This window comes from Thalassophryne amazonica, chromosome 2 (assembly GCF_902500255.1).
Source record: "Thalassophryne amazonica chromosome 2, fThaAma1.1, whole genome shotgun sequence".
Lineage (NCBI taxonomy): Eukaryota > Metazoa > Chordata > Actinopteri > Batrachoidiformes > Batrachoididae > Thalassophryne > Thalassophryne amazonica.
In genome coordinates, this window is record NC_047104.1 from 41,807,023 (window position 1) to 41,830,105 (window position 23,083).

Below are 23,083 nucleotides of genomic sequence, written 5' to 3' on the forward strand. Positions count from 1 at the left end.
CAGAGTGCGCCTGTCAACCGGCTGGGCGTTCGTACGTTAACCCGCAGCAGACTCTGTTGAAGCATGGTTCTACTCCCTCTTTTCTAGTGTGTCCGCGAAGGGAGGGTGAGTGGCCAACTCAACCTCCCTGGCGCACATAATTTCTTTAATCAACAGGCATCTGAAAGTTATTTCAAAGATATAATAAAAGCAGTTCTTCACTCCCAGTTCAGAATGATCCCAGCATGCTTCACTCCCAGTCGTTAGTGGCTACGAAAACAAAGTCGTGCTATCAGTGTAATAATAAGTACATCCAGCTCTTCGCTCCCAGTTCAGACTGACCCCAGAGTGCTAAAACAAAATTAAATAACAAATACATTCTCAGGGTTACTTTAAGACAGGTGCAAAACAGCACAATAACATTTTTATTATACATTCCACTCTTGGTGTTTTGCACCAGTCAATTTATGTAACCACCAACAGATTCAGGTAAGGCTGGGCTCCAGCCTATTCCAGCGATTATGTCCTGCCATAGCATTTCCCACATGTCTTCCAGTGATTCACAAACAAAATTTTGAGTAATATAGTCGTGATACAAAACCCGATGTTGTGGGGTCTAATGTACTCCAAAAGGATCATGAATTAACAGTGTCAGTTTCATCGCATTCGTTGAAATATTACCCATTCCACCTCTCGCCTTAAACGTATAACATAGATACATGTAAAAGTGTTACAAAAAGTCATCACACATATTGCTATAATTAATAGTATCAAAGGTGGCACTAAGGTACTCCTGGCAGTGACAGACATCCCTGAAAAGATATCCCACCAATGATGTGCTGATGCTTGCTGTACTAATTTTGCCACATGTTTTACCCGGTCACTAGCTATCAATGTAGACACCATGAGACTGGAGATGTTGGACGTATGTGACTCTATTAATTGCTGAATTTCCGTAGATTGTTCCAATGCGCATTTGAAACGCTCCAGGGAAAGACTCCATGGGGAATGCAATACATCCCATTGTACCGAAGTCAGCCGACTTGATACAGAATAATTAGTCAAACGATACGTCCGGTCTCCCCAATGCCATAAGTGCACATTGTTCAGGCAGCCAGTAAACGGAACCGAAGGTACTTGTGAATTATTTTTCCAGTCACAAAGTACAACCTCTGAGTCGGTTAGACATGGATTGGCATATCCCGTTTGCAGCACACAGGCCATACCTTTATCTGTTTTGTCACACATTTTGGTATCAAAAGTCGTATTAGTTTTTGGTTCTAACCACTCTCCATCCATATGCAAGAACCAATAGCCATTAGTCGTTATCACAGGTAACACTTGATATTTACAAACAACCTTTGGTTGTGTCACATTGTACTGGGTCCAATACCCAGTACATACTGTTTCATTACATTGTGTATATTCTGGATGTAGCTTTAACCATAAGGTGTTGCTAATGTTCCAAATCCTTCTCCAATCATGATAGTTCCCTGTAGTAACTATTCGCTGAAATCTTTCCCTTTGAGCCTCTGCATGAATGGTTTGTAATGTACATGCTGTCCAATTTCCCATATGCGAAATATTTTTAAATGCATCATAAGTTTCATTCCATAATTTCAATTGCCATTGAAAACTTTTTCGCCATAAATTAGCATTTTGTAATTGCCCCACCAATGCGGTTGGTAACCACTCTCCAACCTGATGGAGCGCTTGAGACGAATATTGTCCAGTATTAGATAGCATTGTTCTAGTTACCTCATTATCAACTGTGTTTGATACTCCCAGGACAGTCCCTGTTCCTCCTAATAGAGTATCATACCATGCCCTTCGACGTCTTCTACATACCGGAATATTTGGAAAGGTAATTTGCCAATATACTTTTGTCTTCACAGTTGCTTGTGCCAAATAGGTGCAGGTATCAATTAAAGGTGCAACCTGGGTTTGTGTTGCCTTAGCCTCTTTTGGTAGTACCCAAATTGGGTATCTCCAACGTGTTCTGTTTATCATAGCAGTACAATTAATTATCCATATTGATGATTCTGCAGTAATATTCCAATGTGTTCCATTTGGTGAGGGGTTACAGTTCTTGGTGGTATCATTCTGCACACACATATGTATTAGAGATGACACTGTCAAGTGACACCCTTTTTCTACCATAAGTACAGTGTATTTCCCTTTAAGACATTGTCTACATTGGTAAATTGGACATTTACTAGTTAGGTTTCCAAATGGACATTTCGTATTGTGGGCACAAGTAAAATTGTCCTGTTGGCTTGTTTTAGTGAGATTCCTCCAGACGAGCTCCACTCGTGGTTGGACTTCTCTCACTTGATGTCCTTCCGTCATTCCCCAGCAACAGGGGACCATGGCACCACCTACAAGGAGGAGTATGACCCAGCAGCCGACACCTCCAATCCCGGGGCTTCCACTGGTTGCCATGGCGACGTACACCTCCTGTGGTCCTCGATCGCCCGATCAGCAACTCCCACCAGGACATTAAGTCTGATCAACAGAAGAAAGACTATTCATAGAATAACAATGATTAGTCCTCTCTTACATAACACTTTGATATAGGCACATTTACCCATTTTTCTTCACCCTGATAGAGTATACTAACAGTTGCATCATTCCCTTGAGCTATAATTTCTGCCGCCTTAGGCGGTCCGTTAGGTTGTTTCACCCAAACTTTGGCACCTGCTTGATCTGAGGAACCAAAACCTTGTGTTCCTCGTGTAGTTATTACTACGGGTTTTGGTATCTCCTGTACCAACCCCATTTCACAGGGTTTAATTATTAATTGAGCAATTTTATCCCCTTTATTCAATATCAGGGGTTGTTCTCCAAATAATCGGCAAACCACTCCAATCTCACCTTGATAATCTGCATCTATCACTCCGGCCTGAATAGTCAGCCCTTTAAGTGATAGACCACTGCGTGGCAGGACGTGCCCATATGTGCCCTTTGGACACTGTAGGCCTAGCCCTGTTTTTACCACTTGAATTTTATCAGGTACCAATGTGACAGTAGTCAATGTTCTTAAGTCTAGTCCTGCTGAGCCTGGAGTTGCTCTGACAGGTAGTTCCGCTTGTGGATCAATTTTCCACATTTTGATGCTTTCTGTAGTATGCTCTATCATTTCTCCTGAAATCATTCTTATCAAGGGTGTGGATCCCGACCCTAAAGGTCGATTGTTCAGCTGATCCACAGCAGTAGTCAAGTCCTGTTTCCAATGTCGCATAGTGCGATCTTTTGACAGCTTCCGTAGGGTCTCTTTAAGAAGCCCGTTCATTCGCTCTATTAACCCCGCCGCTTGCGGGTAATAGGGAATATGATAAATCCATTCAACATGATGTTCTTGGGCCCACTCTTTCACTTTATTTCCTGTAAAGTGAGTGCCATTATCAGTTTGAATCTGTACTGGCAAACCATAATACTGCTGTATTATTTTTAAACACTTAAGTGTGGCCATTTGATTTGCAAATTTACATGGATGCACTACCAAGACCCCAGAAAATGTATCTACAGCAGTGCATGCATGTCTACATCCCTTAGACATGGGCAGTGGTCCAATAAAATCTAACTGCCAAATTTGACCAGGACTTTTTCCACGATTTAACTGCCCATGCAAATGTTGAGGAACACCCTTCCGGTGGTGTTGACATTGTTCACACTCAGTGATTGCTGTTTTCACATCATCCAATTTTAGATCAATACCTCGATCTCTGGCCCATTTTAGGGTACCTTGAACCCCCCAATGTCCTGCTTTGACATGAGCCCATCTAGCCAATCCTGGGCTGGATTGTCTTAATTCAATCATTACTTTTACTAATTGATCTGCAGCTTTATTATATAAAGCTTCTGAGTCTTGTCCATTAGTGTGTGCATCTACATGCGTCACAGTAATAGGAATTGTTTTAGCCCTTTCCCAAATGTCTTCCCACAATTCTCTTCCCCAAACTTCTTTAGAATGTATTTTCCAATTAGTGGCATGCCATGTAGGCATCCAGGTAAGTAGTCCTTGGGTCACTGACCATGAGTCTGTATAAATATGGAGGCCCTGTGGTCCTCCCTACATGACCACCATATGCACGGCCTTCAACTCCGCCCACTGACTACTTTTTCCTTCTCCTAATTCTTCCAGAGACTGACCTAATTGTGGGTTAAAAGCTCCTGCTTTCCATCGCCTTTTTCCTGCTTGATATTGACAGGAACCATCAGTAAACCATGCTCGACTTTTCTCATCATCTGACAAATCATCCCACCTTTTTCCTGCTTTAACAGGAGATTCCTCCAATGGTTGAACTTCAAAAGGTTCCTCATCTTCCTCAGGAGCATCAGCTACTTGTTCATGCAGCAATGACACCCCTTTTTCACCTGGTTTTACACGCTCTGACACATACCATTTCCATTTTATCACACTAGCCTCCTGAGCTGTCCCTATTCGGTGAGTGGTGGGATTACTCATCACCCATGAGAGAATAGGTATCTGTGTCCTCATCATTACTTCATGTCCCACCGTTTGTGATTCAGTTTCAATCAACGCCCAATAGCATGCTAAAAGCTGTTTTTCAAAAGGTGTATAACGCATACCTGCGTCCGGGAGTTTTCTCGACCAGAATCCTAAAGGTTTTCGTATCTTGTTTTGTTTCTGCCATAGACTCCAATTAGCATAATCATTTAGAGCAGACACTTGAAGTTCTACTGGTCCTGATTGCATTTTTCCTAAGGACACAGCTTGTTGTATGGCTTCCTTTGCCATATCAAATGAGCATTGTTGTTCCTCTCCCCATACAAACTCCTCTTTCTTTCTAGTGCATCGATATAAAGGCTGTAAAATCTGTCCCAAATGTGGAATATGATGTCTCCAAAATCCAAATAAACCAATATATCGTTGTGCATCTGTCTTACTGTGAGGTACTGGAAAGTTAGCTATTTTCTCTTTAGCTTTTTGTGTGATTTCCCTCTCTCCTTTATTCCAAACTATTCCTAAGAATTTCACTGTTTGACCTGGTCCCTGAATCTTTGCTGGATTAATTTCCCAGCCAAATGATTTCATATGAGTCACTAATTTCGGTAGATATTCCACTACTTCTGCTTCTGTATCTCCTTGAAGCATAATATCATCAATGTAATGTGAGATCATCATTCTCATTGGAACCTGGAACTGTTCCAAATGCTCCGCCACCACTCTATGACAAATAGTGGGACTGTGTAAATATCCTTGTGGCAATCTTGTGAATGTATATTGCCGTCCTTCCCACGTAAATGCAAACTGTTCCATCCTATCCTCTGGGATTGGTATGGTAAAGAATGCATTGGCCAAATCTATAACAGCATACCACGTACCACTATGATGTTGCACTCGTTCAATTATACTCACAGCATCAGGTACAGCTGAAGTCAAAGCCGGTGTATGTTTATTTAGACCTCTAAAGTCTACAGTCATTCTCCATGTACCATCCGATTTACGGACTGGCCACAATGGATTATTCCATTTTGTTGTCACTGGTTTCAAAACTCCTGCCTCCAAGTAGTCTTTTATGGTTGCAGTAATTTCTGCTTGTCCTCCAGGAATACGATATTGTTTCTGATTAATCACACATGTAGCCTCTGGAATGGGAAAAGGTTTCATTTTTACTTTTCCCACCAGAATCATTCTTACGTTTGCTATCCCAAATTGAAATTTACCCTGTTCTAAATGCAAAGTCATTCCAGCTAAAATATCCATGCCAATTATCCATTCATTAATTGGAGTCACTATTACAGTGTACACTTTAATTGGCATATTTCCAATTTTAAGCGGTATCGATATATTTTTTCCATACACCAATTGTCCGCCTAATCCAGTTAAGGGAACTATAGGTCCCTTCATTTTCTCTGGATTTCCATGAATCAATGAGGCCTCCGCTCCTGTGTCCACTAAAGCCGAGGTGACTTGAACTGATTTTTTCCAAAATATTTCCAATCACACATGGGGTCTAATATCACTTGTGAACCATTGTTTTAATTCTCGGCGGGCCACAAGAGTTTGACCATCATCCTAATCTTCCTCGCAAGGGTCAAAGCTCCAAGAACGCCTTTCTTTATTTTTCCCCTTCTTTTTGTCTTTCTTTCCTTTCCGGACTGCAGCTATTTGCAGCTGATCATCATCAGAGTCCTCCTCCTCCTCCTCCTGTAGGGGAGGGGCACTAGGTTTCACTCCTTTCTTTTCTCCCTGCATGATTTCTTTCAACAATGAAGCCAATTCAAACATATCAGGGCGCATCCCTGACACACAAGTCACTTTCAATCCTTTTTGTTTACATTTTTCAGCCAAGAAGGAAGTTGGTACACCGTCTATTTCTTCGGCTTGAATTTCCAATTGGTTCACTTGTTGTTCTAATCTTGTCACCTTTTGTGATTTAGCACATTCTGATGAGCGGACTGTATCTAAAGTTAAAACCCGCTCTTTCCAGGCTTCTGCACAAATCCACATCATTTCACTAATTCCTCCCAATGGAGCTTTATCTTTAACCTCCACCCGTTTTAACATCTCACATAAAACTGGCGGAGTCGCGGTGGGAATCGCTCCAGTCCACGGCCCAGGGCGTCCCCCACGTCGCCGTAGAAGCTGGCCTATTTCCTTAAAAGTGATCCCATCCCACCCCGGGACCACTTCTTCCTGCTGAGATGCCACCTCCGCATCTCTCTTTCCCAATCTAAAGCAAGACTCCTGCTGAGATGCCACCTCCGCATCTCTCTTTCCCAATCTAAAGCAAGACATTTCTGTGTGTAGTCTGAGCGTAACCGTATCCTGCCGACAACGCCAAAAATGTTTTGAAACACAAGGTTCGGTCAGATCGGCACACAGAAATGATCACACAGACTGCATTTTGCTAGAATAAAAAGGCGTATATTTATTCCCCACAAAAGCAGTTACATCAAACACAAGTGGTTGCAGCGCATTTTTCTCTTACCGTGACGCCTTTAAGGTGGAGAGCCAACACCTTCAGCAGAGTGCGCCTGTCAACCGGCTGGGCGTTCGTACGTTAACCCGCAGCAGACTCTGTTGAAGCATGGTTCTACTCCCTCTTTTCTAGTGTGTCCGCGAAGGGAGGGTGAGTGGCCAACTCAACCTCCCTGGCGCACATAATTTCTTTAATCAACAGGCATCTGAAAGTTATTTCAAAGATATAATAAAAGCAGTTCTTCACTCCCAGTTCAGAATGATCCCAGCATGCTTCACTCCCAGTCGTTAGTGGCTACGAAAACAAAGTCGTGCTATCAGTGTAATAATAAGTACATCCAGCTCTTCGCTCCCAGTTCAGACTGACCCCAGAGTGCTAAAACAAAATTAAATAACAAATACATTCTCAGGGTTACTTTAAGACAGGTGCAAAACAGCACAATAACATTTTTATTATACAGTGGTGTTGCCCTGGGACGGCGGGAGGCCCATGACGAAATCCAGGCCGATGTGGGACCAGGGGCGATGAGGCACCGGCAGCGGCTGGAGGAGTCCTTGGGCCTTCGTGTGTACTGCCTTACCCCTGGCACAGGTGGTGCAGGCCTGGATATATTCCCGGACGTCTGCCTCCATATACGCCCACCAGAAGCGCTGCCGGACAACTGCCACGGTCCTTCGCACCCCTGGATGACAGGAGAGCTTGGAACCGTGACAGAAGTCCAAGACTGCAGCTCTGGCCTCTGGTGGGACGTACAGACGGTTCTTCGGACCTGTTCTTGGGTCCAAGCTCCGTGCCAGGGCCTCCCGGACGGTCTTCTCCACGTCCCAGGTGAGGGTGGCCACGATAGTGGACTCAGGCAGGATGGGCTCCGGTGGATCCGACAGTGCAGTTTTGACCTCCTCTTCGTGTACCTGGGACAAGGCATCCGACCTCTGGTTCTTGGTCCCGGGGCGATAGGTGATCCGGAAGTCAAAACGCCCGAAGAACAGTGACCAGCGGGCTTGCCTGGGGTTCAGCCGCTTGGCGGTCCTGATATACTCCAGGTTCCGATGGTCAGTGAAAACCGTGAACGGCACAGACGCTCCCTCCAACAGGTGTCTCCACTCCTCAAGAGCCTCTTTCACCGCAAGGAGTTCTCGATTGCCGACGTCTTAGTTCCGTTCAGCCGGGGTCAACCTGCGTGAAAAGTAGGCACACGGGTGAAGAACCTTATCGGTCTCTCCGCTCTGGGACAGCACGGCTCCTATTCCTGAGTCAGAGGCGTCCACTTCAACCATGAACTGGCGGCTAGGGTCGGGCTGCACCAAAACTGGCGCAGTAGAGAACCGTCGTTTCAACTCCTTGAACGCGGCTACGCACCGATCCGACCAGGTGAAGGGGACTTTTGGAGAGGTCAGGGCTGTCAGGGGGCTAACTACCTGACTGTAGCCCTTAATGAACCTCCTATAGAAATTAGCGAAACCGAGGAACTGTTGCAGCTTCCTACGGCTTGTTGGTTGGGGCCAATCTCTCACCGCCGCAACCTTGGCCGGATCAGGGGCAACGGAGTTGGAGGAGATTATAAACCCCAGGAAGGACAAAGACGTGCGGTGAAACTCGCACTTCTCGCCCTTCACAAACAGTCGGTTCTCTAACAACCGCTGCAGGACCTGACGTACATGCTGGACATGGGTCTCAGGATCCGGAGAAAAGATGAGAATATCGTCCAGATATACGAAGACGAATCGGTGCAGGAAGTCCCGCAAGACGTCGTTAACCAAGGCTTGGAACGTCGCGGGGCGTTGGTGAGGCCGAACGGCATGACCAGGTACTCAAAGTGACCCAACGGGGTGTTAAATGCCGTCTTCCATTCGTCTCCCTTCCGGATCCGAACCAGGTGATACGCATTTCTAAGATCCAGCTTAGTAAAGATTTTGGCTCCATGCAGGGGGGTGAACACGGAATCTAACAATGGCAACGGGTATCGGTTGCGAACCGTAATCTCATTCAGCCCCCTGTAATCAATGCATGGACGGAGTCCGCCATCTTTCTTGCCCACAAAAAAGAAACCTGCCCCCATCGGGGAGGTGGAGTTCCGGATCAGCCCGGCAGCTAATGAGTCCCGGATGTAGGTCTCCATTGATTCGCGCTCAGGTCGTGAGAGGTTGTACAGCCTGCTGGACGGGAACTCAGCACCTGGAACCAAATCAATGGCACAATCGTACGGACGGTGCGGGGGAAGGGTGAGTGCCAGATCCTTGCTGAAGACGTCAGCAAGATCGTGGTACTCAACCGGCACTGCCGTCAGATTGGGAGGGACTTTGACCTCCTCCTTAGCCTGTGAACCGGGAGGAACCGAGGATCCTAAACACCCCCGATGGCAGGTTTCGCTCCACTGAACCACCACCCCAGACGGCCAATCAATCCGGGGATTGTGCTTCAACATCCATGGGATGCCCAAAATCACGCGGGAGGTAGAAGGAGTTACAAAAAACTCAATCTCCTCCCGATGGTTTCCAGACACCACCAGAGTTACTGGTTGTGTCTTGTGTGTGAGTAAAGGGAGGAGGGTGCCATCTAGTGCCCGCACCTGCAATGGCGAAGGAAGCCACACCAGAGGGAGCCCTACCTCCCTTGCCCATCTGCTGTCTTGCAGATTCCCTTCTGACCCCGTGTCCACCAGTGCTCGGGCTTGAAGGGTTAAATCCCCGCTCAAGATTGTGACTGGGAGTCGTGTGGCAATTTGTGTGTCTTACTTGAATGTTTTGACCCCCCCTTAGCCCAGTCTCTAAGGGCGAGTGTTGTCGTTTTGGCCATTTGGGGCAGTTTCTCTGTGTGTGCTCAGTTGAGCTGCAGAGAAAACACTCTCCACGGATCAGCCTCCCCATTTTGGCCCTGTGCATTTCCCTAACAACGTCAGCAGGGGGAGCTGTTGCCCCACAAAGCGCTGCGGCTGTGGAGCGTGGGGAGGGCGGCCCCTTTTCGAACCCGGAAGGGAGAGGGGCGGCGCGTATCCGGTCACGTCCTTCGCCTCGCTCCCGACGGCGTTCCTCCAACCGATTGTCGAGATCGATAAGCCCATCTAAATCCTGCGGTTCCTCCTTAGCTATCAGCTGCTCCTTCAGAACAAACGACAGTCCGTTTATGAAGGCGGCGCGGAGCGCAACGTTATTCCAGCCGGACCTCGCAGCCGCGATGCGGAAGTTGACTGCATAAGCGGCTGCGCTCTCGCGTCCCTGTCTCATTGACAGCAGCACTGTTGAAGCGGTCTCTCCTCTGTTAGGGTGATCAAACACTGTTCTGAACTCCCCCACAAACCCAGTGTATGCTGATAACAACCGTGAGTTCTGTTCCCAGAGCGCCGTAGCCCAGGCGCGTGCTTTACCCCGAAGCAGAGCAATCACATAAGCTATTTTACTAGCATCTGACGCGTACATGACGGGACGTTGTGCGAAGACGAGCGAACACTGCATAAGAAAGTCCGCGCACGTCTCCACACAACCTCCGTACGGCTCAGGAGGGCTTATGTATGCTTCAGGGGATGGTGGGAGGGGTTGTTGAACCACCACTGGAACATTTATATCCTGCACAGGGTCGGCAGGAGGACGAGCTGCAGCAGCGCCCTGAGCGCTCGTGGCCACCTGCGCGGAGAGAGCCTCCACCCTGCGGTTCAGGAGGATGTTTTGCTCAGTCATTTGATCCAACCGAGCCGTAAAGGCGGTGAGAATGTGCTGCAGCTCACCAATCACGTCTCCTGCAGACGCCTGCACTCCCTGCTCTCCCATTGGTCGTTCAACAGCCGGGTGACGCCCCTCGGAGCCCATGACGCTGGCCGAGATATCCTGTTGGGAAAGTGTAGTGACACGGACCCACAGCAGGGGGCGCAAATGAACGGTCAATAGATGAGCCAAAATATAACAATTTAATGTTGTGAATGTGCACAACGAACATACAGACAATGTCAGAATATCACAACAGTCAATACACAAAGGTGACGTGTGGGCAGGCTCGAGAATAGAAGACGTCTGTCCTGAGGAGAGCCGAAACCACACGATTTCCGCCGCCCCAGAACCTGGTGAATACTGGAGCCGCCAAGTCCCGAATTCCCAGGTGATCACCGTCCCCGACTGTCGGATCTGGTACTGCTGGCGAAGAACAAAGACAGTCAAGTGTGGGTGTGTGTACACCCAGTAACAATAACGGTGGGAATGCCACCTCCACCTCACACTCAGCGCGTTGCAGCGGTCTCAGCTGAAAAGGAGCGCCGTCTTGCACAGCCTCCTCAAAAACGACCGGTTCTCCTGCAAACACTCACAATAAACAGATTTACAAAAGGCTGAGGATATTACCTCCAATGAAGTATGATATTTCGGCAACGAGGTGGAGATGACGTCTGGTCTTTATGGAGTGAGATGATGTTGAGTAGATGGGTGACAGCTGTCAAGAGGTAATGAGCGACAGCTGTCACCCCCGGCTGTGTCCATGGCGGCATCGCCCTCTCGTGCCTGAAGCCCGCACTTCAGGCAGAGCGCCCACTGGTGGTGGGCCAGCAGTACCTCCTCTTCTGGCGGCCCACACACAACAACTGCACCAGGTGATTTCACTGATTAACTGATTCCATCTGCTCAAAGTGATGTTAATCAGTCAAATCACCTGGTGCTGTGGGTGCTTACAAAGAAATCCTGCACCCTCTTGGCCCTTTCTGGAATCAGTTTGACACCTATGGACTCTAGTGGTTAAACAGTGGGCTTGAGACCAAAGGATTCTCTGTTCAAAGCCCTGTCTGGCTGGAAAATCACAAATGACCCTTGGGCAAGGTCCTTAATCCCCAAGTTGCTTCTGGAGTGTAGTGAGCACCTGCATGGCAGCAACTTGACATAGGAGTCTGAGTGTGTGTGAATGGGTGAATATTAGGCGTCATTGTAAAGCAGTTTGAGCTTCTGATTCAGATGGAATAGCACTATATCAATGCAAGCCATTTACTAAACTTCTAGATATTGTCTACCTCTATTCTGGATTTATCTGCCTTATATATTGCCTCATGCCAACATGCCGCATCATTTGTTGGTGTGTGGGCAGGTGGTGGGTGGGCCGCTTCTTGAGGCTCCTTTTTCTCTTGCCTGGACAATAATGAAGGTAGAAATGGCAAGTGATTAACAAAAGCAAGTAAAAAAAAAAAAAAAAAAAAAAATATATATATATATATATATATATATATAGTGGTAGGCACACTTCCGATAATCCGATAACAGATAATTATCGAAGATAATGTTTTCATTATCGGATTATCTTTTTAGATAACTTTAAAAACCATTATCGGACTAATTATCTTCCGATGAATTGTCATCCGATAACTTTTAGACCGATAAGGTAGTAAACCAAGCTGAAGAGCAACAAACATTTTTAAAATCAGTTGAGACTTATCTGTTGAAAGTTTACTAAGAGATGTATAGTTCTACCCTCTGCAAACAGAAGCAACCTAGTTTCAGAAGAAACCACTCTATCCTCTGCAGGCAAAGAAAAAAATGGTCACATAAAAAAATAATTTCCTTTAACACCATACTGATATGCTGGCAATATCACCCAAGTCATCCAGAGGCATACAATTTTAACTTATGGTTCAAATTTTAACCAAACTAATTTTGGACAAATTATTTAAAATTACTGTCATGCCTGAAGTTTTATAAAGTGAAAACATCAGATATATGTTTTAGTTTTAAAGTGATGTGTTGATTTTTAAGGTTTTGTGAGCACATGCTGTGCCCAGCAGTGCATTATGGGTAATCTCAGTATGTTCACGACAGGATAAATGCATTTCAGACACTCTGTTCAGGCTCCACGGACAGCAGCATTAAACTCTAGTGCCTAAAACTCTCGTGAATATATTCTCTGGGTTTATAGATGTTATTGTATTTGCGTTTGTTAAATTCCATGCATCTTAAATCAATGTAGCAGACATGGATTATCTGGAATTTTGTTTTGGCAAGTTTTCAAGGCCTCTACTGCCATCTGCTGGCCAGTAGTGTTCATGGCAGTATTCGCCCTAAGTACTAAGCATCTGGGCACCAGTAGATGGCAGTGTTCTATTTATTTGGACCCCGGTTATATCAGATGGTTGTCAAATCAACTTTTTGGCTTTGCAAATGGCTTTTTTTTTTTTTTTTTTTACAAATTAAGTTTAAAAACAAAACAACAACAGCAAAAACATTACAAGACAGCTCTGCGGTGTTTACACATGCACAGTGCAAGCGGTTGGATGCTTGTAGCTCTTCAGGAGCAGGATACAGAATAATATCAAACAGGTTTGATTTTCATTCGACCATACGGTCAGTGATCAGGAGGTGGTCGTCAGATGTTGAATGCAGCTTGTTACTCCATGTACACTACACTATGCAGGATGCACGATTAACCTGAAACTCGGTCCAAAAATTTCTCACATGAATGAAAAATCATCTGAAAAAGGGCCAAAACTTGCACAGTGTAAAGCCAACATTTATGTGTCAACACAATATTGAGTGCACGTTTTACAACATCATAAAACGTGCGCACATTCTCTCCACATGCAAAACATTTTGCGATGACACTTCCACGGCTCCATAAAAATGCCTGTTTTTACAAATAAAAAATGGAATATTTTACAAAAGTACATTTATCTGTAAACTTCAACACATGACACACGTCACATTAACGTGTTTGTTTACATAATGAATGACTGAACCAATCAGTGTTTAGCAGAGGCACTTTTACCCAGAATCCTTTGCGATCTGTCTGTGTTTGTTACAAAACCTCAGAATTAGTGCATTATTCAACATTAAAGATATACGTTATATTTTAACTTTGTACAAATGACAGAATTGACAGTAATGGAGTTATTCTATCAGTATTCACACAAAACCATAAGTCAGGATGCCTTTATTTTTCAAGATCTCCGCCTGACCGGCGCATTGTGCTTGCTCTCAGGGTGCTGCTGTGCTGCAGCCGTGTAGCTTCCAGAAGGGGGCAGCATGTTCAGACTTAGCAGTGCTGACTCATTGTTTGGGTCTTTTGTTGCTTTTTATGCTTCCAAAAGCGATCGTGGTGTTAAAACTCAAATTCAGCTTGTTAGCAGTTGCAAATGTAGCAGAGACAATACTGGAATTTATCGGTTATCTGTAACTTCCGATACATTTTTGGGTGGTTCATCGGTTTATCTTTATCAAAGATAACTTTTCAGTTATCTGATTATCTGTTATCAAAGTTAATTTTTTGGTTATCTGTGCCCACCACTGTATATAAACTGATTGTGCACCACAATATGGATTGCACAATATTGTTACCTCTGTGAGAAATCAGACCAATGAGAACACCAACAATATCAGAAATATAACAAAAAATCAAACAGGCAAAATAATACCAAATATCCATTAATTTGGAAATGAGTATTAATTTCAGTACATCATAGCTTAGATCAGCACTGAAGCACTGACACAGAGGAGAGAGAGAGAGAGGAGTAAGGAAGAGCGAGAATAGAGAGAGAGGGAGAGAGAGATGAGGAGAGGAGAGAGGGAGGAGAGGAGAGAGAGAGAGAGAGAGAGAGAGTGTGTCACAGTGGAATAGAAGCTGCACCTTTTTTCTGTATGTGGAACTCACAAATTTAACTGGCATGATTATTAGGTTACAGGTACGACAGGTATGATTATTAGGCTTGTATTAGGCTTTGTTTTGTTTTAGTTTAGTTTGATTTGTTTGCCTATGTGTGATCTCTCTTGTCTGTCTCACTTGGTGCTGGGTGCACACTGTTTGGGCCACACCCTGTTTGGGAGTTTTCCACACACCTGTTTCTAATCTGTCGCTCATCACAAGGGTGTATATAAGCTTCACTGTTTGCACTAGTTCCTTGCCAGATTGTTGTGCTTTATGCCATAGCCTCCAGCTCCGTTCCTTGTGTTTTCCTCACCTGCCTGCTTCCTAGAGTTATTTGACCTACTGCCTGTTTTGTCGACCAGGCTTTTTAAATTGCTGTTCAGGATTTGTTTACTGTTCTTGGACTGTCTTTCTGTGTACCAGACCCTGCATACATAACCAGTAAACAACCTTGAAATTCTGAATTGTGAGTTGAGTCCTGCGTTTGTGTTCAGACGTGTCTGTCCACTCAAACCTGATAGAACGATCTGGCCACAGATGGACGCAGCGTACTCAGGTGTGTTCCAGCTGGTGGTACACCATCATAGCCACCAACTAGCAGAGCAAGAAGACCAGTTAGCTGCTCTTGGCTCAGGTTTTAGCGACCTTGCTAAATGACAAGACATGTCTTCCGTGAGCTCCCAGATGGAGCAGTTACTTGCTAAAGTGAACATTCAGGCTTCTACAGATTTGGCACCAGTCATCCACTTCCGGGACTGAGTGCAGCCTTGCCGGCATCCACAGCTCAGTCAGTTTTTTGTAACCGGCTGTCACGACCAGAACATTTCTCCAGCGAGTCTGGAGATGTCAAACCATTTATAACCCAGTGTGAACTTCATTTTGAATTAACGTCATCAATGTTTCCGTCTGAAAAGGAGATGGTAGCATTCATGATAAGCCATCTTACCGGCCAGGCTGCAGCATGGGCAGTCCTCCAAGCATTCAAGACAGTGCTCCTGCAGGTTTTCCAATATACGTCACCAGAATGTGTAGCAGCACGATCCCTGATGAAACTCAAGCAAAAAAAACAGACGTATCACTGACGATACGGTTGACTTCCGCATCCTAGCATCCAAGAGTGAGTTGAATCCCGCCGCTCTCCAGGGCATGTTCTTCCAGGGTCTTTCCAACCAAATCCAAAGCTAGCTCATCCCAGTTGATCTCCCCGAAGATCTGGACGAGCTTACTGCTCTCGCCATCCGCATCGACCGTCGTCTGGTAGACTGACTTCGACAGGAGCCCCGCCTCCCAGCTCAGCATTCATCTTTATCTGCTTCTGTGTTTATTGACTCAGGCTCAGATGCTAATTTGCTGCTGTCTTCTCTCGCCAGGTCCCTGCATGTTAAGTTAAATCGTCTCTCGAGCCCTCTGGTGGTGCATGCAGTGGATGGCCAAGAACTTGATCAAATTACCCAATCGTACCCAGTCACTCCAGTTAATTATAGCTGAAAATCATTCTGAGACAATTAGTTTTCATGTATTTGACAAAATGACTCATTTGGCTATTTTGGGGCATTCCTGGCTGAAGAAAGACAGCCCAAATTTTGAATGGTCTAAAGGACAAATCAGTTCATGGGGACCCGCTTGTGTAGGACGTTGTTTGGTTAGTTCCGCCGTTAAGGTGCAGAATGTTTTTGATGCGGAACAGAATTATAACACTGGTGACCGAGAACTGTTAGTGGTTAAAGTAGCCTTGGAAGAGTGGCGTCATTGGCTTGAGGGGGTGCAAGAGTCTTTTTTAGTGTGGACTGATCACAAGAACTTAGAGTACCTTCACACCGTGAAGCGGTAAAATATCAGACAGGCCCTGTGAGCCATATTCTTCAGCCGGGTCAACTCCTTCTTTCCTTCCATCCGGGTTTGAGCAATGGTTAGCTGAAAGCGCTCACCCGACAGAGTGAGCCATCCCATAATCCTTCAGAGCCCAGCACAATCCTCCCCGCATCATGCTTCGTGTCAGCTATCATGTTGGATATTGAATCCAAGGTCATGTTGGTGACGTGCAACATTCCTTACCCACCGGGGTGCCCTAAAGACAAGTTATATGTTCCTGACGGTCTCCAGGGTGAAGTTATTCGATGGGGGCATGACAGCCGGTTTGTGTGTCACGCAGGTATGAAAGGGGCATTACAGTTTGTTCAAGAGAGATTTTGGTGGCCGCGGATGCAGCTTGATGTCTCTGAGTATATTAAGGCCTGTCATGTTTGTGCTATGCATAAATCATCCACTAACTCAACGGCCAGCAAACTCCACCCACTGCCAATCCCAACATGATCCTGGTTGCACTTTACGATAGACTTTTGTGACTGATCTTCCGACAGGAATACCGTAATATTAACTGTGGTGGAAAGATTGTCAAAGATGGTGCATTTTGTGCTGTTGCCTAAATTGCTTACTGCTAAGGAAACTGCGGAAGCGCTGTTCACAAACATTTTCAGGTTTCCCACAAGACATTGTTTCGGACCGCGGCTATCAGTTGGTCAGATCGCCACACGTAGCATGACATTTATACATGAAGGCTTTTTTGAACATTTCAAAATTCTCTATGCACAATTGCACGCGCCCCTCTCACATTAATTCTTTACCCGTTAAAGACGGGTTTACTCTCCTGCAGGACACAGGTCATGCAAGTGCATGATTCAAAGTCATGCACGTGTCAGTGGACCTTAACTAGGACTCCCCCAGGTTCCATTGACCCCACCTCCACCTTAAAGGCAATGGCATGGGCATCTGTTTTACACACACATTACATTTACACACAACCTTTTTAAAGAACTGCTTACTGATTGATTTAATTTATTTATTTATAGTGAAAATTTTAAGATTGCTGGTTGAGTCTCAAGGTATGTTGTTCATAAAAGGAGGAATTAGGGATGAGACCAACAAATTAAGCACAGTCAGTGCCCCAAAGTATTTGGAGATTAACTGACATGTAATTCAATGAACAAAATTACGTTTCCAACTGCTGCAATCATCCTTCCAGCTTTGGATGTCATGATTCTCTTGTTGATCTATTGTTTTATTTTTCTTCTTCAGATATTCTCCCATTAAAATTCATCCAAACAAAGAGTTAAGTGTTGCCAAAAGAAAATATTTAGGAACAAACACTCTTGCTGTCCTGCAGATGGGATGAATTTCCTATCATTATCATTTTCGGCTCTTCCATCTGTTTAGTGCTGTAAATGAAAGGGGAGAGATTGTAAAATGTGGTGACAGTGAGAGAGAGAGAGAGAGAGAGAGAGAGAGAGAGAGAGAGAGAGAGAGAGAGAGAGAGAGAGAGAGAGAGAGAGAAACACTTTCAGACCACTTTAAAACCGACATAGTGATGCGAGTTTAGCTTGTCTCTGTGGTTGATCTGTAAAGACCAGCACAGGTCAGATGACACATTAACGATCCTCCTCTCGACCTGGGTCAGACCAGAGTCATCACGTGCTTAATTTTACTTTAATGGGTTACGTGACTCATCCGGATCCTGACATCAGACCCCAGAGTCTCAGTGTGGCTCATCCACACTCACCGTGCCAGCATCACGGCATCAAGAGTCTTCATGTGGATTTATTTTTGGTTTTTCATCCCTATGTTGAGATATTACAAACTGTACAATATTTACTTGGAACACCACATGTAAGCAGATCTTTTGAAAAACATGTTTGTAACTTTATCCATTCATAACTCAAACTCTCGTGCATTCCTGCAGTTCTTTTATAATTACTGTGTAGTTGGGCCTTATGCATTCTGTAGGACAAACTAGCCTAGTAGGTGGAGACACAACATTGCACAAAATACGTGAAAAGGCAACAATGTTTTCATGTGGAATGTCATTGCATTTGTCCTCCTGCACGCATGGCGACCAACTGTCCACTGAATGCATTGCAGAGCGGTGGCAAAAATACGGCCACAAATCTTGAACAGTCCACACATACACCACGCGAGAGCCACTGACATGACGGGTGGCACTGGTGCAGCCTTTGCAGGCACAAGGATTCATGTGTGAATACCATGTGGCACTCTCACGGATGTTGAGAGCCACTGGTATGGCTGAAATGATGACACATTTGTGCACACAGGGCTCAGGATGGATGTGGACTATTACATTATGTGAAAGAGGCTGTGATTATTCCCCTGACTTTAGGCAGAAAAGCACTGTAAATAATAGCAAAATAAAGTCAAATAGATATTAAAATAATAATTAAAACACAACAAGAAACACGTGGAAAGCCACTCATGGACAACAAGTCCTTACTCAGATCGGCAGCCAGAGATCATTTCCAAGTTCCGCTAGTCCTCAGGTATGGATAGCCGGCCATAGAATAATGTTCATGTCCACTTGCCCTCAGGTTCTTTGTGCAAGTGCATAATGTCCAGTCGAAGCTCTGCCTTCAGCTCAGATTCTGTCACAATTGTGGCACGTTGAATAGAGAGTCTATTAAGATAAGATCCTTGGGCTCCTCCCTAGTTTTCACTTGGGGTCACCACAGCAAATCTAAGGTGGATCTGCATGGTGAATTAGCGTACGTTTTTTGCCGGATGCCTTTCCTGACGCAACTCCACATTACATGGAGCAATGTGGCAGGGGTGGGGTTTGAACCAGGAACCTTCCACATTGAAACGAATTGCACTAACCACTTGTCCACCACGCCTGCTAGATAGAGACTCCATTATCTCCTGAAAATAGCATCTTCTGAGTTTTTCCAATGTGAGACATACATCTGCATGTCCAGGTAGTCTGTAAAAACAGCGTGGTGGAGAGAGTCCACATCCATGTACCTGGCGGCAGTAAACCAGCATCCTGTGACACAAACAGCAGCGTCACAACACTTTAGCTTCCAAAATCTGACAGACTCTGAAAAGGTTCAGAGTTTTGGGGTGAAGTGTGTCATCTCCTCTGTAATTCTGAGCCATCACTTTCAAATAAATGCTCCGAAGCTTTGTTATTGGACATAACCGCATTCGTTTTGCTCTGTCTGTCAGCCACCGGGATGTTTCTGTTTTCCTAATATGTACGTCACACGCTGAGAAGTGCCAAGAATTGCGTGAGTGAGACATTTTCTGGAAATGCACCTATTAACTCGCTCAGGGAGAGCAATAAAAAAACATCAGAGACCACTCATTATGACTGCATGTGTGTGGAGAGACATCATGAATACTTTGATGTTGTGTTGCTAACTGGCAGTGATGCCGGTAACGCGTTACTCTAATCTGACCACTTCTTTTAGTAACGAGTAATCTAACGCGTTAATCTTTCCAAGTCAGTAATCAGATTAAAGTTACTTCTCCATGTCACTGTGCGTTACTATTATTTTTCATTGTGGGTCGATAGCAGCATTAAACTTGGTCCATGGGCAGGGGGTCGGGGTTCGACTGAACGTCCCACTTTAAGCGAGCTGTGAGCTTTTCATCCGCGGGTTTTTGCAGCTGCTCGACTCGTCCTCACCTCTTAAAGGGCGGTGATCAGCACACCTGCACTGAGCTTTACGAAGACATTTTTATACTTTTTTCCTCCTTTATTTAGAATTCTGAGCTGAGCTGCTTCGTATCGTCTCGTTAAAAACAGCTGATCCTCGGCGACGCGTCAACAACTAACAGTATTTTCCACTCAAATGCACCTAAACTCTCTTTCTAAGGACCACATGATGTGAAAATGCAATAAAACTTTCTTACCTGTCAATCTGGTCCTGTTTTCTGCATAAATAAATGTTATCCATTCTTTGTGCTCAAACGCCAAAGCAGGGGCGAATCCAGATGGGATGGGGGCGTGGGGGAGGGATGTGCCCCCCCCACAACAGCCCTAGATTAAAGGTCCAGTTTTGAAGCCGTTTTTTACTACAACTACTAATATTGCTTAAAATAATAATCATTTCGACAAGTAAAATGTTTAGAGAGAATTTAAATGTTAGAAAAATGTTAGAATTTAATAGTTACATTTATAAACAATGTAGGTTTGAAATTGCAAGTTTTACTGTTACAGTGCTGTCAACAGTTAAATATGAGGTCAACAAAGAGGTCTTTATTTTACTTTTTATAAAACAAGTATTTATTTTCATTGAAGTCAAGAAAGGGTGACTATAAAGTGAGTTTTGGCAAAACAGGTATCATTGTCATGTTGACGTGGGTTGTTGTCGGCAGCTGGGGAAAGTAACTAAAAAAGTAACTAGTAATCTAACTTAGTTACTTTTACAGTTGAGTAATCAGTAAAGTAACTAAGTTACTTTTTCAAGGAGTAATCAGTAATCTGTAATTGGATTACTTTTTCAAAGTAACTGTGGCAACACTGCTAACTGGGATGTTAAAAAATTTCAATCTGATAAATCTTTTGTAATAATTACATTGTAGACATGCCTGGGTCTAACTGTTGAAACAAAAAATGAATGACACGACAACAGACCTGTGTGTTAGTGCATTCATGACCTGATTTGTGATCAGTGTACTTTTGTGGGAGAAAATAGGGCATCTGGATCTGTATGTAAAAGGTGGCAGAAAACTAACCTACTGGCATTTCACCTACCTTGACTCTCTGTAGTGCGTTTGATTAAAGCTTACCCAAACCTTGATAAGGCCCAATCAGGGGAGAGCAACCTTTAAACTTTATATTTCATGGATGTTTCCAGTCCCAGCAGAAGACTGCCCCTCCCTGAGCCTGGTTCTGCTGGAGGTTTCTTCCTGTTAAAAGGGAGTCTTTCCTTCCCACTGTAGCCAAGTGCTTGCTCACAGGGGGTCGTTTTGACCGTTGGGGTTTTACATAATTATTGTATGGCCTTGCCTTACAATATAAAGCGCCTTGGGGCAACTGTTTGTTGTGATTTGGCGCTATATAAAAAAATTGATTGATTGAATTGATTGATTGATTGATGTTTTAGGGTCCCAGATGAAGCAGTTTAATTGACGATGAACGATATTGGTATTTTTCTTTGTGTATCTATAGCTATCTACAATAGTAATATTTCTGATTCCGAAGTGTCTTTAAATCCCCCTTCCAAATATACTCTACAAACATATGGAATTGATTGACAACCTGAAATATGATAGAACATGATGGGGTAGGGGGTAAGATATCTGAGGACATTCAAGGGCAAGACCACATCCATGTGACATACACTTTGTCAGCCATGTATAAATCTGGTTTGGATGAAATGGGTGATAATATTATCACAGACTTTCTTTTCAGGGGTGGGGGGAAGATATCAGAAGGGAAAGTTACAACAAAAATACATTCTTAACCCACAGAGGGTGAGGGGTTCTGAGCCTGAACCGGAGTGGTAAGGGATCAAACCAAAAATGGATCTTAAACCCTATCGGGGTTGTGGCAAAAAGCTGAAGCCAAGAATAAAGGTGAGATCAAGCAGTCAAAACTCAGATACTCACAACCCGTGGTCAAGGTGGTAGGAACAGCACATACGGAAGGAGCAGGAGACGACATAACAAACCCCCAAAAAACACCATGTAATGGACCCGCATGGAACAAAAAACAGAGGATGTATAAATACAGAACCTAAATGGACCACAGATGTTTCTAATCAAGGCGTTAAGGACGTGCACTAACAAAGAAACCAGAAGAGGGCAGCAAACCACAAGCATCCACAGAAGACTGAAAATAAAGCATAACCAAGGACCCTACAGGTAAGGACATAACCACCAGATCCAGTCTCCAACCTAAGAGGACACAAGCTGATAGAGCGAACTTATCCACAAGAAACATTCCTTTTACAGATGGCATTCTAGGAACATGTCAGGGGGATAAAAGCATATCAGACTTCTTACACACAGGCCAGAAGACTCGCATAAGGGTGCCGGAGAGACATGCCTACCCAAGACATGTGAGGGACAAAAGTCACCAACACTAAAGGGACCGACAAGACAAAGCATACATGGGACTCCAGAGATGGCACACACAAGGCAGCGGACATAAGAATCAACAAAGACACCTGATGGGAAGGGGCTGCCCAACACTGATATGCACCTGACCCACAATGCAGAAAACAAATCCAGAGGAACCCCTAAATTCCCAGAATAGAACTGACAGAGACTAACAGGGCATGCCCACAACACCCCCTACCCAATCATACGTGGGGAGGTCAAATAATACATGACCAGGGAAGAAATTATAGATGTGAATTGAGAGAATTTACACAAAAGTGGGTTCAGACAAGTAGATACAGTTGTATGCAAAAGTTTGGGCACCACTGATAATTTTTATGATTTTCCTTTATAAATCATTAGTTTTCTGCATCAAAAATTTCAGTTAAATATATCATATAGCAGATGAACACAGATATTTGAGAAGTGAAATGAAGTTTCTCGTATTTACAGAAAATGTGCAATCATTATTTAAACAAAATTAGGCAGGTGCATAAATTTGGGCATCCTTGTCATTTTATTGATTTGAATACATTTAACACTAATTATTGTAACAGAAAATTGGTTTGGTAAGCTCACTGACCCTTGACCTCCTTACACAGATGAATCCAATCTTGAGAAAGGGTATTTAAGGTGGCCATTTGCAAATGTTTCCCCTC

General features: G+C 44.4%; 1 protein-coding gene and 1 long non-coding RNA gene across 2 annotated transcripts in view; one reads left to right on the forward strand and one right to left on the reverse strand.

Annotated features, from left to right (window-relative positions):
• Window positions 1–23,083, forward strand: part of adamts18 (ADAM metallopeptidase with thrombospondin type 1 motif, 18) — a 314,116-nt gene that overhangs the window by 54,720 nt on the left and 236,313 nt on the right. The window lies entirely within an intron of this gene.
• LOC117523823 lies at window positions 1,455–20,842 on the reverse strand. Its single transcript, XR_004564628.1, has 3 exons — window positions 20,832–20,842; window positions 16,878–16,881; window positions 1,455–1,938 (listed from the first exon to the last, which is right to left on the reverse strand). It is a non-coding gene; the product is annotated as an uncharacterized LOC117523823 (long non-coding RNA).